Raw genomic sequence first — 20,440 nt, 5'->3', positions numbered from 1 at the left:
AATGGGCTGTTAAAGACTACCCTGAGAGCAATGGGTGGTTGGATGCTCAAACATTGGGTTACACATTTAGCGAAAGCCACCTGGTTAGTCAACACTAGGGGATCTGCCAATAGAGCTGGCCCTGCCCAATCAAAACTTTTACGTACTGTAGAAGGGGATAAAGGCCTTGTAGTGCACATAAAAAATATGCTGGGAAAGACCTTCTGGGTTACTCCCTCCTTGGACAAAGGCAAACCCATTTGTGGGATTACTTTTGCTCAAGGACCTGGGTAGACTTTGTGGGTGATGTGAAAGGATGGGGAAATCCGATGTGTACCTCAAAGGGATTTGATTTTGGGTGAAAATAGGCAATGAACTGAATTGTATGATGTTAATTGCTATATAATACTGTAAGTCATCTCTTTTATGGTTGCTATATGCCACATCAATGATATTACAGTAAGAATTGCCCAGATTAATAAAGAATGAACTTTGATGGAACTGAGCAAAGTGCAGTAGTGTTGGAACCAGAACTGGCTTCAGCATGCAAAAATCCAACACCGCACACCATGTCTCCTGCTCTGAAAGACTGCAATGACAGATGGAGCCCAAAGTCATGGACTAAATGAACTCAATGGACATTTTAGAGGGATGGTCCATAGATAAAGGGAATGATATCTGTGTGTATATATCAAGACAGGGAAAGTGGTGGTGATTAATTAGAATGCATTGGAAAGTGCATGACATAGATGGTATAGAATAAGGGGTGGATACTGTCCTGGTTTCGGCTGGGATAGAGTTAATTTTCTTCCTAGCAGCTGGCATAGTGCTGTGTTTTGGATTTAGGATGAGAATAATGCTGATAACACACTGATGTTTTAGTTATTGCTAAGTACTGCTTATGCTAGTCAAGAACATTTTCAGCTTCCCATGCTCTGCCAGGTGCACAAGAAGCTGGGAGGGGGCACAGCCAGGACAGCTGACCCAAACTGACCAGAGGGCTGTTCCATACCATATGACATCATGCTCAGTATATAAGCTGCGGGGAGTTGGCTGAGGGGCAGCAATTGCTGCTTGGGGACTGTCTGGGTATCAGTCGGTGGGTGGTGAGCAATTGCATTGTGCATCACTTGCTTTGTATATTATTATTACTATTATTATTATTATATTGTTACTACTACTACTGCTACTACTTTACTTTATTTTATTTCAATTATCAAACTGTTCTTATCTCAACCCAGGAGTTTTTCTCACTCTTCCGATTCTCTCCCCCATCCCACCGGGGCAGGGGGAGTGAGTGAGTGGCCGTGTGGTGCTTAGTTGCTGGCTGGGGCTAAACCATGACAGTCCATAAGTGAGTAAAAACATCTGCCTGGGAAGCAAGTTCAACTTGCATGTTCAACTAATTGAGACAAGTCAAAGTGTGAAGGCATCAGTCCTGGACTAGTACTGTGGACCTACTGGAGAATGAAAGCATTCAGGTAAGATGCAGAAAACTTTACCCACTGCACGTATCACCTTTTGAGGACAAGGGCAGGGAACAGCAAAGTGCCCAAAGTGATCAGGTGAGCCATGGGCAATATCTGCTAACATTGGTGCGGTGGAAAGCTGAAAGAAGAAATGAGAATAGTGACACCACCCTCCCTCAGGAGCATGGCCATGCCTGATTAATGTGCTTCCTTGCTCCTATTGTAAAGGTAGAAAAAGAAGAAAGTCCCTGTATCCAGGGAAGAGGCACTCGTACTCATTTTTTGAGTCAGATGGGCTAATACCATAGGAATGGAGGCTGTAGCTGCTGTTCGATATTTCCCATATCCCTCCTAGTGTTCAAAGAAGCTCCAGGAGAACTTAATCTATGAATTTTGGTCAAATTAAGTGGCTAGTTTTAAACACATAAAAAAAAACCCATAAATGGGATTAAGAACATGATTTTGTTTCAGAAATGGTTACTTTTTAGATGTGTATTTTTTAAAAAAACCTTCAATTAATTTTAAAAGATCAAATTTATAACTGTCCTAATGTGTGATAACACTCGATAAAGAAAAAGGTGATTAAGAGCTCCCCTTCACAGCAGAATTACTTTTCATACCAAACAGTCTTGTCAAGAACCCACAAACTTGGACTATTCCTTTCAAATTGAAATACTTTTTTCTTTTTTTTCTGTTCAGTCATCAAACCAGGAGGAAGAACCCCAATCCATTACCAATTCCACCCAGATGGTAGGCAGCAGATGATAACCCATTGGATGAGAGAGTCTGCCTTGTGTGATGCTGATGGTGCAGAGGAGGCGAGTGATGAATAGAGAAACCAGACCCACATCCAACTCTTCCTTGCCTCTTCCCTTACCCCTTCTGTTGATCAGGTCCTGTCATTCAAATGATAGGTTTCCCCACACTGAAAGCAGTTTCCAAAATGCTGTTTAGCTGTTGCTTCAGCTGTATCGCTTTTATTTACAGCCTTCCTTTTACCCATCATGCCAAATATGTAGCATACTGCACCAAGTAGTGCAGACGCTATTTGGTCCTACAATCCTAGGAGGAGTGCCATAAATTTAAGACAGCCCATCTCCTGGCATGTCAGCCGTTTACCTTTGTAGACAATTTCTACCGAACACGCCTGTGACAAATCTCTTTTCTCCTTCCCTTTTCTTGGATTATGAGTATAATAAAATACACCCTATGACGCTAATGGTCTTGTAATATTGGTTGAACTATTTGGATGCTAGGAGACACCGCAACTGAGGTCATTTATTCAAACAATGTATTGGATTGCAGGATCCTTTTTGCTTTTTGCTTTGCTTTTCTCTGCAGGACCCATTTGTACACTGAACAAAGTAGAAGCTCACTTAATACAGCTATTCAGTGTTTTGCCTCATCTTCATTAATCAGACACAGTATCTCTGTTTGTGACAGGAGAATTGTTGCTTCTCCTGTCCTTTTCTGCACACTCACACTATAATGTCCGAATAAATAATAATTAGGTGTACATTTACGGTCACAGCAATCTGATGTTGGGGGACTTTCACTTTCTCTTTTTACAGGTGGAGGATCAAGAAAAATTGAAATGTCAGACCATCCATTCATTGTATGGTCCACTTCAGACAGGTAGGATTTCACCTTTTAGAGCACTTATGTTATACAGACTTATAATATACGAAAATTATATAGTTCTGTAACAATAGATGTGCTGGGGACATGGTGGCAGTTGAACTAATTTAGATATTCTCTGCAAACTGGGACAGCTACAAAGGATTGCAGTATTTGCATTATGCAAGTGAGTGCCATCCCTCTCATAGCCCAGTGCCACATCATCTAGGCATGACCTCTAGCTTTGAAGCCCAGTTCCTAGCTATTTAAAAGTGGTGTGTTTGAATGTCAAGTGCTTTTGTAAGTCTTACATCAGAAAATAGTGGGTATAAATTAAAAGATTTGTCTGCACAGCAAAACGATGTGTGTCAGCTTTCACACAAACAAGCTAGTACAGCTAATGGTGTGGGTGAAAGAAACTCAAGTAGGCTTTGCAACGTGTCACCCAGGGAAGGACCCAGGTGACTGTGGATGCTCACTTGTTATGGCCCATGCACGCAGGCAAAGCTTTTTATTTATAGAATCATAGAATCGCTTAGGTTGGAAAAGACCTTTAAGATCATCCAGTCCAACCATTAACCTACACTACCAAGTCCACACTAAACCAATCAAGGGTAGACTAGACTAAACCATGTCCCAAAGTGCCACATCTGCCTGTTTTTGGAACACTTCCAGGGATGGGGACTCCACCACCTCTCTGGGCAGCCTGTTCCAATGCTTGACTGCACTTTCCATGAAGAAATTTTTCCTAATGTCCAGCCTAAACCTCCCCTGGCGCAGCTTGAGCCCATTTCCTCTCGTCCTATCGCTAACTACTTGGGAGAAGAGACCAACACCCACCTCACTACAACCTCCTTTCAGGTAGTTGTAGAGAGCAATAAGGTCTCCCCTCAGCCTCCTCTTCTCTAGGCTAAACAATCCCAGTTCCCTCTGCTGCTCCTCATAAGGCCTGTGCTCCAGACCCTTCACCAGCTTTGTTGCCCTTCTCTGAACACGCTCCAGCACCTCCATGTCTTTCTTGTACTGAGGGGCCCAAAACTGGACACAGTATTCCAGGTGTGGCCTCACCAGTGCCGAGTACAGGGGGACAATCACCTCCCTGCTCCTGCTGGCCACACTATTCCTGATACAAGCCAGGATGCTCTTGGCCTTCTTGGCCACCTGGGCACACCGCTGGCTCATGTTCAGCCGGCTGTCTACCAACACCCCCAGGTCCTTTTCGGCCAGGCAGCTTTCCAGCCACTCTTCCCCAAGCCTGTAGCATTGCATGGGGTTGTTGTGATCCAAGTGCGGGACCCGGCACTTGGCCTTGTTAAACCTCATACAGTTGGCCTTGGCCCATGGATCCAGCCTGTCCAGGTCCCTCTGCAGGGCCATTCTACGCTCCAGCAGATAGACAATCCCATGCAACTTGGTGTCATCTGCAAACATATTGAGGGTGCACTCAATCCCCTCATCCAGATCATCGATAAAGATATTAAACAAGGCTGGCCCCAAAACAGAGCCCTGGGGAACACCACTGATGACCGGCTGCCAACTGGACTTAACTCCATTTACCACTACTCTCTGGGCTCGGCCACCCAACCAGTTTTTTACCCAGCGAAGACTACGCCCAATCCAAGCCATGAGCTGCCAGCTTCCCAAGCAGAATATTATGGGAGACGGTGTCAAAAGCTTTACTAAAGTCCAGGTAAATGACATCCACAGCCTTTCCATCATCTACCAGGCGGGTCACCAGGTCATAGAAGGAGATCAGCTTGGTCAAGCAGGACCTGCCTTTCATGAACCCATGCTGGCTGGGCCTGATCCCCTGGTTGACCTGCACTTGCCTGTTGAATTCACTCAAGATGAACCTCTCCATAATCTTTCCTGGCACAGAGGTCAGGCTGACAGGCCTGTAGTTTCCCAGGTCCTCCTTCCGGCCCTTCTTGTAGATGGGCGTCACTTTGGCATGGTTCTGTTTATGGCTCGCAGGAGCAAATACACCACATTTACTAAGTGGTTATGCATGGTAATTCTAAAATGAGGTCCCTCCTTGTCAGTTCCTAAGAGCAGGCAGTCTGAAAGCAGTGATTCAGATGGGAGCTCAGTGCATGGAGGCAGCTGCTTGCCTGATGTCAGTGCTTCATTGCCAGACAGCTCCCTCTCACAGAGGCTTAGAGTGTGGGGTTTGTGAGATTTCCCCCTCAAAACTGCATCTTCCCACTAAGAAAAGCAACATGATTTATGGAGTTTTCTTCCAGAAGCTGTCACTGGCAGCAGTAAATTGTAGAGGATGAAAGTCTTTCTCTGCCTGTCAATTACAAAAGTCAAATCAATGTCCCTTCTCTACGTGTCTTACTTCTCCTTTGTGGCCCCTTTTGGCATGGTCCCTGTCTCTAGTCTTTCCTCCCTTGGTGCCTCATCCTGTCCTATCCTTCATCTCTCCTGCTTCCCTCGGCTGTATACTCAGGGTTTGAAGGCTCCTGCTCTGCTGGATGCTCCTGCAGGACCTTACCCTGGCTCTGCCAACACTTTGTGCAACACTTGTGCCCGAACACATTAGAAAGTAAATCAACATTTCATGTTGCTACGGAGTTGGGCAGAAGTCAAGAGAGAATGATTTCTCTCTTACTGTCTCCAAAATAAAAAAACAAAATGCTTTATTCTGCTGTGAACAGCACCTGAGAGCCCTGGTGATCTCTCTGATAAGGTGAGGTACAATTAGTCCCACAGCAAACATAGGGCACAGAGGGCAAGTGAGGCCACACAGCGCACAAAAAGCAAATAGCCCAACTGCTGATGTGACGAAAACTTAGAGTTGATAGTGCCTGGAAAGGCCTTACTTCTTCCAATGAACACCAAATATTTATTATGAAGTCTGATCTGGGTTTGAAGGCTTGTATTTTTTAGCCAAAAGAATTATGAATGTGTGAAACCTTGAAGCTGGGTGTACTGTTCATGCCAGCTGAACAGCTTGGGAGACACTGGCATTATACACGTGAAATTCAGAGGTTTCAGACCAGTATTTTTTTTGCCTTTTTTCCTTTAGAATAGAATAGATTATTTCAGTTGGAAGGGACCTACAACGATCATCTTCTGCCTGACCACTTCAGGGCTGAGCAAAAGTTAAAGCACCTTGCTAAGGGCATTGTCCAAATGCCTCTTAAACACTGACAGGTTTGGGGCATCGACCACCTCTCTAGGAAGCCTGTTCCAGTGTTCAACCACCCTCTCGGTAAAGAAATGCTTCCCAATGTCCAGCCTAAACCTCCCCTGGCACTGCTTTGAACCATTCCCACACGTCCTATCACTGGATACCAGGGAGAAGAGATCAGCACCTCCCTCTCCACTTCCCCTCCTGAGGAAGCTGTAGAGAGCAATGAGGTCACCCCTCAGCTGCCTCCTCTCCAAACTGGACAAGCCCCAAATCCTTAGCTGCTCCTCATAGGACATGCCTTCCTGGCCTTTCACCAGCCTTGTTGCCCTCCTCTGGATGCATTCTTTCATTCAGCCTTCATTTTTGGTACAACAGAGAATAGAAAACACCATTTTTGAAAGCAACAAACCTGAATACAGCCATAAAGGGTTTATACTCTGCAGTTTTTAGAAGGAAGTATCAGCTGTTAAGGTCTGCATACAGGTGGCCAGCCCTAAGGCAGAACTAATAGGAAAACAATGTGGAAGAGAGCCAAGCATTGCAGGGGATGGAAGGGGGAAAGCAGCTGGTCAGCCACACCTGGGACTGCACTAATGAAACAGGAACTAGAAAAAACTGCCAGGCATTTCAGAGAGTTAAATAGGAGCTTTGGGAACCACCTTTAGGTGAAACCTCAAGAGATAAGGAGATGCTGGTTTATTGGCTGTCACTGAGGTCAAATCAGCAAAGATGGGGCCCATGGGGAAAGATTAAATAAGGACAGGTCATTTATTTGGGAAAGGAAAAGGTGTGAAGAGGGACTGGTAGGTAAAACAACTCACGTGATTGGGGCTCTGTGGCTTACCTGTCAAACATCTGTGTAGCTGATCAACACAGCCTGGAGCAGGATGATAAACCTATTTTTATAAACATAGCATGTGCATCTGGGCCTGCTTCCCCTCTGTTAGAGGGGTCCAGAGGGTGGAAAGGGCTGGAAGATGGACTTTAACATCAGTGGTCCTAACCAATCTTCCTAACACACATCCAGCTTCATGAAAATGAAGATAAATAAATAAAATAAAGATTTAGTGCAAGAAGTGTTTAGAAGTAGTTCATGTTGTTGCAGACTGTTGGTCTAAGCCTGTTTACACGCTTCTGTCCTTTGTAGTAGCCCTTTGCTGAGCATAGCCATAAGGCTGATGTCCATGCTCCAGCAAGGTCTTGGTGTTCTGGCCGTACCCTGTCCCACTTGCTTTTCTTCATTACTGTACTGCTCAAGGAAGGTTGAGGGACTTGCCAACACTGGGAACTTTCTGGAGTTGTTTCCCCTCAGTACAGTGGTACACAGAAGCTCATGTCAGTCTGTCTTGCTGTCTGTGCCCTTATCTTCTTGCCACATTTGTGTGCTCCTCTCCATGTTATTCCCTGTCAAACACTTTCCCTAGTTAGCAGACCAGAAATGAAACTTCAGCAATACAGGGAACTCCTGGAGTGCAGGTAATGATCAGTCTCCACTTAGGCCAGTAGATCACTTTGTTAATTTACCCATGCAGAAAGTTGGGAAAGAAAAATAAGTTTGGGAGAAGAATTTTGAGAAAAAGTAGTTTGGGAGATGAAACCTGGCCCCCCCCCCCCCCAAAAAAAAAAAAAAAAAAACCAACCTGATGCATTTGTAGCTGACAACCAGCTAGGGATAAACCTAGAAGCAAAAGCTCTGGCAGGCTGCAGCCATGCAGCACAATCCTTTCCCAGCCCAGTCACATGAAGGACTGTTTGACAAATCAAACACAAAAGCTGCAATTCTGCATACAATGTACAAGAGACATACACTTTCTCCAGGAAACAAGAGAATGGTCCAGTCCACAGCTCATGCTTATCTGGTGTGCTCAGGTCCTGTACCTCCCTCCATAGCTATAGCTCCTGCCTGGCTGTGGGGTCAGGCAGAGCCCCAGCACAGGTCCCCACACTCCACAAACCACTCTGCGGGTGAGGTTTTCAAGCAGCTCAGACTCAACTTGGCTGGGGTGTCTGCTCTTTTGTACACTCCTATGCTTCGTCCATAAACGATCACCTTCTCCTCACAGGCTCTGCACACATAGCATGGTTTCTCGTGTCCTACTTTTACGGGTTAGCACAAAGCACGAAATGGATTTGAATTGTTGCATGCAGGAAATACATTTGCTATGGGAGATTTTACTTGACCTAAATCGAGCCAAGCACTGTCCTTATAAGGAGATCAAATGGAAGTCATATCATTATAGGTGTGTTTTAGGGCATCAACATATACCTCCACCTCCCCGCAGTCTTAAGGGGATGTCCCCCTGCAAAAATATCTTCCAAATAAGCATACTAGGGTCATATCAGACTTCCAGTCTCCGACAGCCTACATTTTGCTGAAGGTAGGTTGCTTCATTTTTTGGAACTTCATCAGCTTTCATCCCTAAACTCTGACACCCTGCAGCAGTTAGAAGTTTGGCATTCACTCAGCATCACAGTGGGGTAATTCCTTCCCCTGAAAAGTGTCCTGGAGCAGCTGGGTTTCCAAAGGTGCCAGAGACTCACCACAAAGACACTTTTGCATGCCAATGGATTTTAAAGCAACCATTCACTTGGTGAACTGAGCAGGAAGAGAGGAAACAAGAGCCCAGGGGTCCCCAGAAGGGGATGGTGCAGCAGGAGGAGGTCGGGGGGGGGAGGGAGGGCAAGGGTGAAGCAAAGACTGAGAGGAGAAAGGAGTGGGCAATCAAGTGAAAAGTAAGGACTTATGGCAGTTATGGACTTAGAGCAGTGGTACGTGTGACAGCTGGGATTTTATGAAGCATATGAAAGAGTGACATGGTTTTTAGGCATCTTGAGCCTTTTCCGCTGCTGTGTGATAAGGGAAATGCAGCTGCAAGAAGGCATATGGCTCAGATAAGAGGAGGCTAATAAACATATGGATGAGGTTTAAACCCAGCTAGATCAAAGGAATATATTTGGCTATTCTCGTAACAAGGGGTTTATCCTTGCCTTGCTGTTTCTTCTCAGATAGGAAACTCATCCTTTAGTCCCTGGGCAGTTCAGCCTTTTTTTCCCTAGGTCTTCAAACAGCACTTATGAGAGTCTAAAAAAACCACTGAGCTCCTGAGTTACACTCCCCCCACCACCACAGACCTCTGATTTCTCTCTAGGCTCAGTTTCTTGCTTCCCAGCATCACTCTCAGTCCTTACAATTGCACCCACCCCAAGCAGCAGCTACACCCCCCCACCAGCCCCTGCACCCCCAGATCAGTCCGGAATGCTCCACAGCTCTGGCCCTGGGCTGGGGAAAGGCGCAGTGAGCAGGAGACGCACACTTGGGTCTTACCTTTCTCTGGGAGTGAGGCCAGAGCCGTTGCATGTACATGGATGCACTGACCCAGATAGGCTGCCTGCAAGGCTGCTAACACCTCCTGCGCCCGCCAGCAGCAATAAAAGCCACCATAACTCTCTGCTGCAAGTCCTCACTCCATAGCTAAAGCTGCCAGGACTTGTTTTGCCAGGTGTTTTTCCTGTGCAAGTTGCTTAGATTTTTACAATACCCCTTTTTAGCTAGCCCTACCCTCTGCAGAGGAGAATCTCTTGCCCTTCAAACCACAGACCTTGCCAAGCCCAGGCACTGATTGCTGTTACTGACCCCAGCTGCCTGGCCTTTGTTAAAGGGAGAGCTGCCTGAACCCCAGAGGATACACTTTTTTTCTTTAAGGAGCTCAGCAGATCACTCTGTGCCTGTTCACTCACAGTTAGTCCACTAAAGTTAGCAAACATGTTTAGCTAAAAGAAAATGACAACATCATAAAGATAGCATTGAGCGTGATTTGGGGGCAGGATGTGGTCCATTGAGGAATAATAACTCTCCCTTTAAGGTAATATCTACTTTATCTGTTGAAAAAAAAAAAAAGAATACAGCTATATTTACTCTCCATTGGTATTTGCCCAACAGACAATATTGTCTAGTTTTGAAAACACATCAGGCCACACAAAAGAGCTGCCAGATTCTTACTGAGCTGATGATTCCTTTTGTATCCTCCTTTTCCTTATCTTGGGATCCAGGCTGTCATCTTTAATTATTTTTAAATGAACTGCTGCATCTTATCTCTTTTAGAATATTTTATCCTCTGGTTGCTCTTGTATCTCTTCCTTATTCACAACATTAAAAGGAAAGAATTGTGATTTTTCTTCTTTGATTGTTAGTTTTTTAGCTCACTGCTTCTTAAATTGGGGAAACTTTAAAAAAATAATTTATATTCAGGTTTCCTATTCTGGTTCTCCGGTGTGAGTGTTATTCCCTGCTGCTCAGCTCTTTCCAACAGACTTTTCTTGTATGCTGGGTGACGATACCCACATCCTCCAGTTTGCCTAGAATGTATTGACTATGTGACATTGGAGAAGAAGGACTCCTAGAGACTAGATAGGTGATACAAGAACCCACCTGCTCTGTCTGCTTTACTCCACTTCTCCTGCCGCATTAAGCACAGGTCTAACATCGTGACCACTGTACTCCTCCCTGCCAGCCCAAACACCATGGCCTTTCCACCATGCTTGACACCGTTGGTTTTGTTAATAACTGCTAACTATCTAGGCGCAATAAATTTGTGCATGGAGTTTGTGATCTCCAGGCTATATTTTATCCCAAAGAAATACAGTATTTGCTCAGGCGCACCCTGCTCTACAAGAAGGAGTGAATATGCCTAGCAGCGTACATGCGTATACCCAGCAGTGTACATCACTCTCACAGGGCTTGGACATGGTCTGGGGAGTTGGGACAAACACCAAAGGGAGGGGCATTGAGGATAAAATTTTAAGAACTCCTGCTGTGAGTAGTATGAAGGGACTGAGGATCTTTTTTAGATGTTTAGTAAGTGTGAGGTGTCCATAGAAGCCTTCCTAGCCCCTCAGCATCTGAATATTCTTAGATCTACAGGGCTTTCACCTAATATCCCCATCTGTGACAGGGTAGGTCCATATGATCGCTGTATTATGGCCACCCAGCATCAGCAGCTACTTGCTGGTCGCAGTTGCAGCCTGGGAGAGGATAAAACTCCTGCACCTCATGGAGCTGTCTGTGGGGTTTGAGGGCCATTTTCAAAGGTGACTTTTGCATGTAGGCGCTCCTGTAGAAAACAGGCGGGTGGTCTAAAAAGGTGACTGACTGGGTTCTGAGTGATAGAGGAGGAACCGTGACATGTATAAACCAGCTTTTCTTCAAGATTATTTAATTGTGGCCTCTTATTCACAAAAATCAAAGTCTGATCTACACAATCTAGTGCCACCGTAGCATGGATAATATGTAGATAAATGCCTAGGTAGCTACAGTTCTATTCGTTCAGGACAACACATCTTCTAGTCATCAGTAAAATAGAAATTTGGAAAAGTGGGGATTGAGTGAAATAGGCTTTTAGCATTCGGATTTTCACAGGCAGAATGTAATGAAGTAGCCCAATGCCAAAACACTCAAACTGGCATCTTATAATGTATGAGTGCACCTGCCAGGAGCCATTTATTTAACATTTAATCATATTAGGCTTAAAATTAAGAAATATTGCGTACAGAATTACAATCACATGTACCTGCAAATACAAGAGGGTAGGTACAAGCCAGGACAAGCAGATAACAGAGTAGAAGTGGACCAAATGTATGGATTAGTAAGAAGCGAGGATGTGACACTGGGCAACAAGCTGCGCTGACACGGACATGGAAATAATTAGAAGAGGCCCAAAGAGTGGTGTGCAGCACCCAGCAAAGCAATCAGAGCTCCACACCAGAGAGCAGAACAGTAACTGACATCAGAGCAGAAGCTGAAATGAAAGCTGACAGTGGAACAAATGTTGGTCGGTAAAACACAGGCTGATTATATACCAGTTAGCATTGATTCGGATGCCAAGAATAACAGCAGGCACTGGAACAGAGTGGGGGAGTGCGAGGCACTGAGAAAGAGCTCGGCACAACAGAGCAAGAGATGATTAAACAAACAAACAAACAAACAAACCCCCCATCCCAAGGAGGAAATGATTAAAGCAGCATCAACACGGAGCTGCAGCCGCCTTCTGTGGGAAGCAAATTCTGTGGTGAGCTGGCAGACCCGGAAAGCCAGCAAATGGCAACTTTAAATTACTGGGGGAAAATAAATCAGTGTTAGCCGTTAGCCAGCATATGTTTGACCTTTGTGAGAAAACTGGCATAAACGCTCTTATTAATGACCATGGCAGGAAGATGGGCGGGCGTGGAAGGAGGTTGGATTTCCGGACCATCTGTGATCCTGCCTGCCAAGCAATGGTAAGGCAGGAGGCCGCTGGCCAGCCCTGCCCCAGGACAGCGTCCCCTCTCACGCTGCGGGGGCAAGGGAAGGGGAGACCTGCTCACCCGCACTTCTCTTATGCAGGGGGTCTCATTTAACTCTTGAGCACTGGCATTTGGATTTGGGGATCTGCTGGAAGTTGTTGTGCGAACAAAAGGTGCTGTTTGCCTGGGGAGTGGCATGTCCAGGCTCTGTGTGGCTACCTCTTACCGAGAGAAAGGGGAGGATAACAAGAAGAAACACACAATAGGTTAAACCATGTCAGATCTTGTATTTCATGATACATAAAGCCAGTGCTTCTGTATCCATCAAGCCATTTCCTTTTTCTTTCAAGCACACATGGCAAGTATTTTTCATCTCCTTTGTTACGTTTTATCAATGACCAGAGGTACAGTTAGGCAGACAACAAAAACCATCATGTTCATTGAAAAGAATTAGAAAATGTGATCATAGAAATAGCCGGTTATTATGTACAAATGCATACAGATGGAGAGTGCTGCAAAAAAGGTTATTCCAGTCAATAGCATAGATTGGTTGGCCTCATCTCTACGAAAGAATTTAGTAGAATGACTCACAGGGATTTGTTTGTAAAGATGGGATGTACTGCAAGAATTATAAACAGCATAGGGACTTGGGTGGAAAGGACAGTATAAGAAGATTAATTTGATCTCAAATTGCAAATTAGAACACTTCTCTTCATGCCTACAGTGCAAGACAAGGCCTGTGTTTATAATGGATGACTGGATTATTTCATAGGAAAAATTAGGTAGCCCTGGGCTGGTGAAAGTACAAAATGTGATGGCAAAAAGCATGGCATAATTCACCTGGGGTCAAAGGAGAAAGTCTGTTGCTGCATGCTGAGATGTTATCAAGGGATGCTGGGGAGGAGGGTGATCTGGGTGCGCCTCAAAACGATACGCTGCTGCTTAACCTCCTGCGCTCGGCAGCCAGGGAAGACGTGACAGCAGATCTGCAAGGCGTCAGGTGAAATGTTTTCCACAGTGGCTCAGCCTCACTGAGCTGCCAGTGTGCACTTCTCATCACCTGCCTTTCAAGAAGATGATTTTAAACAGATGAATGGGAAAAGGGCTACTTGGAAACAAAAGATGATTCTCTGTGTTTCTTAAGGGTAGATTAAATAGCCTGTCTTGCATAGCTGTGTTAACAGAAGACTGAGAAAGGGTTGGATTACATTTGAGCAATAAATACAGGAAGAGAGAGGAATTATTTCCGTTCAGATAAAAGCTGCTACAAGATCGACCAGGTGTACACTGACCCTGAAAGAATTTGGGTTGGAAAGAAGAAGGTGGCATTTAACTTCAAGAAATACAGTGCCAGAGCATCCCTTTGAACAGGGATGCTGGGAGAAGGTAGCTAGCTGCCTGTTACAAGATAACGTCGGATTAGGTTACAGAAGAGATTGTGTGAACACAGGGATGGTTCTCGGTTTTGGAAATGATGGTGTAAGAGACGGAGTTTCAATTCCCTTAGTATTATTCAGAGTTCCAGTTGAGAGGAGACTTAGTCACATGCATTTGTGACACTACATTTATCCATTCAATCCCATGCTAGGCTGGTTTCCTGGTTATCCCCAGGCTCCAGGACAGATTTTCTTTCTTGATCAATGCTGTTCATTATGATTTGGGTTTTTACTCTTCTCTAGGGCACCAGAGCCATTGCAGGCAGCAACAGGACACTGGTCCAGGTGCATATATGCTTCGGTGGCACAGAAACCATTTTTAGGCACCCTCCCGGTTTGTGTCCTACTCCCCAATTCCAGAGTGGCCCAGGTCAACTGAGACTACATGACCATTTTCCTTGCCCTTTTCCATGACATTTTAAGTTGTATTAGATGTGATGGGGGGAGACTTATGTTTGGCAGCTGACAGCATGGAACGGAAGAAAAAAGTATGATGAAGAAAGGCATTGCTATCTGCAACTGAGAAGTCCTGCAACTGATGGACTTTTTCCTCTGACCTGGACTGAGGCCAGGCCTGCAAATATTTCCACACATCAATACGTCTGGTTTGGGAGAGACCCTCTGATTTCGGGGGAAATTTACCTACAGAAACCATTGTAAAGTTGGGCTTTCAGCCTGTACCCTTCCCAAGCTGAACACTCATTCAGGCTTTCTTGTTGTATTAGAACAGGAGAACCAAATCCTATTACATGACAACAGATAGAAAACATTGCATATAAATACGCTGAGAGGTAACAACCCATTAAAATATAACCAAAGGAGCTGTTATTTAAAGTGCGTATTTTTTACCCAGGAATATTTCCCAGCTGCCAATCTGCAATGTAAATGGACATGAAGATTTTTCCTCAGCGGGAGTGCTGTTTACCCAAAGCCTCCTTCAGAACCAGTCTTGCCCAGCCATTAAACACACTGGATGTATTTAGACTGAACCATTTGACAGCAACATCTCTCAGAGGACCGATAAGTGAGCAAGACTTAAGCCTGTTAAAAACATACACAACTCTACCATGGCTTGAATACATACCTACAGCTGATAGGAAGCCTAAGTCTTTATTTGTTTTTAGTTTGTCCCTTTAGATGATAAATATTTATCCAGCACCTCCCAGCCTGTCGCAACTATTTTCCTGTAATCCATTTAGCTGGGCTTTCAGATTAAACAGTACCATACAGAAGAAGAGCTGTTAATGCTATGGCTTGTGCCCAGCATTAAAGTTTGGATGTGAACTAGGCCAAACTTACGTTAAAATTGCTAAGCTCCCATGGGCGTGTGTACCATGGCTGCTGTGTGGGGGCGAGAATATGAATTAAATCTAAGCAAGAGAGGAACAGAAATTCACATCCCAGCTCTATGCCTGTTCTTGCTTCCTCACAGTCCTTCAGAGTTTGTCATTAAGGAGCTGAATTTGGGGTCTTGGGATTGAAGGAGAAATCCTAGGTCTCATACACACTTCGGATAAACTCTGTGTGTCAATACTTTCATCTCTGGTAAAATAGTAGCACAAATATGAAGGGGACAGAATGTGGCTGCATTTTGAGACTGTGATAGAGCCATGATCTATCAGCAGCAGCATTTATAAAAAAATCAATAAACAAGATAAACTTGATTCCTTTTGAGAAAAGTGCAAAACTACTGGCTGAAATTGGAGCAGTCATTCCCTGTATTATTCAACACATGGCTTTTCTACTGATTTTATATCCTACACCTCACAAGATGCAGGGGGTTCTTAAAATGCCAGATTAAGCACACAGCCTCAGGGAATGCCTCATGGAGCTGCCAACATGATGACATTACGACACAGTCATGTTGCTGATGCAATGCCTCTAAAAATTATTCAAAAATAAGCTTGGATTGCACTCAAGAACGGTGGTACCCCCTGGATTAGGGGATGAATGCAAAGTCTAACAGTGATAAAAAGGTAGGAGAATAGTGGAAGCAAATGGCTGTGGCTGACAGTGTTAGCTATCCTGCTCAGTCAGTTTGGTGCATACACATCCTCTTGTTTCTTGGGATGCAGCAAAACAACCTTCCTGGGGTCTTGCTGAACTGGGGTTGCATGCTTTCCATTTATTCCTGCTTCTCTGCTCTGGCTATCATCTCTGAGAGTTTCCCCCATGCTTAGATTTTGCAGCTGGGGAAGAAAGTCTTGGGTAACTATTTGCCCAATGGATCTACTTTTTGTTCAAGCATTCAGTGTCAGTCTTCTGTCTGTGTACAGATCAATACATAATTCTTTTAGTCACCAAACTCACATTTAAGGGCATTCAGGACTAAAACCATTGGAAAAACTATTGACATTTTGAGATTAGTTTTCGTTTCAATGCATAACATGCAAAGAAAAAAGCAGAAAACTTATTAGCCTCCTTTGTGAGAAGATGAGATACCAATACTTGCACCATCAAAATAATCAGTAACTTGGCAGATACTCACAGGGTTTTGGATACTTTAGATGTGGGTCCTCAGTGCATGACTGAGGACATTGCCTTACCCACCTCAGTATTCTGGAGTTAGGGCTCTTGCCTCATCTCTAAAAGGAAATTGCAGCCTCAGCTGCATTTTAATCAAAGCCAGACCTCACTAAGGGGGTCACAGCATGAGTGTCCCCAGTGCGCATCACAGGGGCACTGTCTATCACAGGGGGACAGTACAGCCCAAGAGCAGGTCCAGTGTGCATTCACTTGCATTACCAATTATTTTTTTGAGTTGTACCCTGAAGTTAATAAAAATACATCTCCCCTCTCTCTGCAATGCCCTCCCTGCAAGGTGCTTCACTCCCTACCAAGAGTGCATTTATACTCTCAGACATGTGCTCAGCACCTTGTTGATGCCCAAGGCGCTGCCAGGAGGACAGGAGGATTGATGAGTTAGCCCTATTGCCTAAAATTAGTGCTCTGAGATTGCCAGAAGTAAATGTGTAATTCTCCCAGCCCACGTTTCTTTGAGGTCTGACAACCTCTCGCATCCTGAGGGTCAACACAAGACACAAACAGCTCCTGCCCAGCAGGCTGGGCAGACGGGCTGGAAAGGGGTTACAAAGCTCCTGGCTCTCGTAGGGTGTAGCAGATCGTGTTTAAAATAAATGTCTCTGTTTCAGATGCTTAGGACCACCCAGGGCAGAGAGGACTTGGTGCTGCCACAGATTCTCCCCTATCCCCACGCATCTCCCCCAGGGTTAGCAGGGGTAGGGATAAATACTTTCTGTGCTGCAGCCCCAGCTGCGGCACCAGCCGTGCCCCATGGGGCTGGTGAGGAGGGGGATGAAGGGAAACCTGGGGGTCCCCAGGGAGATGGTAAGCAGGGTGGTGGGGTACAGTCACTAATGCCATCTCCCCTTTCTCCTCCATGGCCACAGCCCAGCCTCTCTGCAGAGGTACCACCCTGGGTACTGGCAGGAGCATGGCACCCTGGTTTCAGTGCCTGCACTGCAAAATGCACGAAACGGAACGAGGAATGAGCTGAGCTTTTGACAAGATGCTTGTGTTCAGTGCCCAGAGGAGCTCAGCCTGCTTCGCCTATTAAAGAGGACATTGAGGGATGCTCATCTTCTCAGGGCAAGCTGATAGCTAATGTAATGTGATCTGTCACCTAGCAGACAAAAACATAACAAAGCCCTATAGAAATGCTGCTTTTGGAACAATTCATTAGAAATTGTGCAGCTGACAAAGGAAACAGGAAATTTTTAACAGAGAAGGTAATTAGCTTCTGGGACAGGGAATAAGAGCTGGGGCAGTCTCTGTCAGACCTGGAAATCCGATCTGTCCTAATACAGCTAATGCCGATGTGTTGGGTCCTGTAAGAGGTTAGGGAAGAGCATCAAAAGGGTCATTTCTGCCTTTAAAAGATGGAAATGCATCTTTTCTCTCAACACTTCCTATTTTTTACAGTTTCACTAGTTCCTATTTCTCTGTGTTTCTTTGCAGTACACTTCAAAGGCCCCCACAACTCAGTGTGGAAGATTAAAAGTTAAGTAACTTCAAAAAACCACATTGATAATCCTGATATCAATTTATTTCACTCCTTTCTTCAGGCTGCAGCAGGCGCAGGTCTTTCCCCAGGGGCTGGAGCAGGCTGTCTGCCCCTACCCTCTCCAAGTCCCCCCGCGTCCCCACCTTTACTGGCCACCTGTTTACCTTCAGCCTCAGAGCAGCTGGGGTCTCTCCTCTTGCATCCCAGGGAGGCTGCTCTTGCCTTGCCGCTCACCCACACAGGCCAGTCTTCCCGAGGCAGGGGATGCTGCTTGCAAGCCTTCCCGGGGCAAAGACCGCCCGCCTCCATGCTCCACACAGGCCTGGATGGCCAGGGGATATTCTCAGCTCTGAGCATGGTTCAGCAGTACCAGGTCAAGCTCCCTGGGAGGTGGGGTATGAAATAAGGTCATCTTCTTCTTTCGTATTGATTTTTTTCTTTCCTCTGATCATGCAGTAGGAATTTGAGTTAAATGGAGCATGGATTTTAATTTTTGCGTAATAAATTTCAAACAAGGCCTTATTACCCCATGCAAATAGGATTAATCTGCAAAAGCAGCTAACTAAACATTTGGGGGACTTAATCCCAAAGGTGATATTGTACTTTACTAGTGGACAGCAATATTTTTTGCATCTCTGTTCAGAAAGCCTGCCTCAAATCACAGCTGCCAATCGGTAAACAAATTTAACAGATCTTTTCCCATAATCAGGAAACCAATCCAGGAATGCAGAATTAGGATTTGCTAATTCCCTTTTAAACTGATATTATAGTTTGCTGCCTTCTGTTTATGCAAGCACGCTAATTAATTTTTGCCCATGCATGGCTGAAACAGAAGCTTTACACTTGTAGGATAACACAGCATTGCAGGCCAGAATAAAATTAGAGTCTAAATAATGCCCAGAAGCACAGTAGTGATGCAATTAAAAAGAAAAATAAAATAATTTAATTCTTCTAGATGAGCTATTAGTTTTTATAGTCATTACGTTACTAGCAGCACGAACTTTGGCTGACGTACAGAGAGCACAGCCAGCTGAATGGCACAGTCCTTATATGCCAGATGTTGGAACAAGTTTTAGATATAAACTGGTACACGTAGCAGTGGCTGCAGCTGAAGCTCGCGTATACTCATGGGCAGGGATGAGGCTTTCCCAGTGACTAGCTGTCCCCTCACCTATTCCCATCACCGCTCCTCTGTAGGGCAGATGGTACATAAGTCCCTTCTGTTCTTTTAATCTCACCTTGCCACCTGCTGAAGTAGCCCCAGCAAGGTACTGGTGAGCGCTTAGGGACGGTCAGTGAATATTGTGAGTCACATTCTTAAACGGGGAAGATGAATTCAGGAGGTTGAGTGGGTTGACCAGTCTCAGAAAATTAGGCATAGAGAAACTGAGTGCTTATCTGGATACTTGCACATATATATACTATATGCTCAAGACTACAAGACCTCTGGGACTAGCACAAAATGGGTTTGGGGAGCTTGGAGCCTCCCAGGAAAGTGGGGTTCTCACTTTTTAAGACAGAGGTTTCACTTTTCTCTTTCCAGACAGCCTGGACTTTAAAATAGAAAGCAGACGCAGGGCCAGGCATTGCCCTGAGCCACATTTGCCCCTGGAAAGTTTCAGCAGTGATGCTGATTTCCACTCCTGCTCATCAGTCTGAACACTTAGTGACCTTAATACAGAAAAACTTGTTATGATAACAAATATAACTTGCTTCAGGGAGCACAGTGACCCTACACTGGGGAAATGCCAAACTCCTTTCCCGACTCATAGTATGTGCAGTGCAACCGAAGTAAGAGAGCCACAGACTACAGACAAATTGTGAAAAAGCATCATTCCACTGAACTTCATTTCAGATTACTTCTGGCAATGTTATTCCTCCTTCCTTCCTCTCGAAGCATCTTCCTCTTAATCCTAGCGACAGGCAACGAAGCCTGGTGAAAACTATGTGGTCACTCAGCAGTCTGCCAGGATGATTTTGTCCTGATGCTGGCTGTCAGCCCATGCACCTGCTCCCAGCCACACTGTCCCTCCTCATTACCTCAATCTGTCATTTGGCCCCAACTGCCACACGTGAGGTAGTCTCGTTGTCAGCTAAGGCAATGGCTCTGACAAACCGGCATCATCACCAGCAAAATAACTCTGTATCACAGCACTCACAATCAGTGGCAATGCAATTATTTGGAGATAATTGGGACAAGAAGTCCATGGTAAAAAGCAAGTAGAATGGTAACTTAGGAAGTGATGAGACTAACACTGTAGGCGTTAAAAGTGACACACATCAAGTGCCTAATATGCATTAGCGAGCATGTGAATTTGCAGAGCTAGTCACGGTGATTTCAAAAATTACTGTTTCTGTTTGAAACAAGCACCATGAAGATATACACTTTTTTGGCTCTCTAGGAGCTTCTTGATACCTGCTGTGATAATGGCAGTTACCAGTGGAACTCTCTGCAGAGAACAGAAACCCTCTTCTTTTGTACTGGTGCACACCTGGA

The sequence above is a fragment of the Pelecanus crispus genome, chromosome 3 (assembly GCF_030463565.1).
Source record: "Pelecanus crispus isolate bPelCri1 chromosome 3, bPelCri1.pri, whole genome shotgun sequence".
In the NCBI taxonomy this organism is placed as follows: Eukaryota; Metazoa; Chordata; class Aves; order Pelecaniformes; family Pelecanidae; genus Pelecanus; species Pelecanus crispus.
This window is presented reverse-complemented; position numbering follows the sequence as displayed.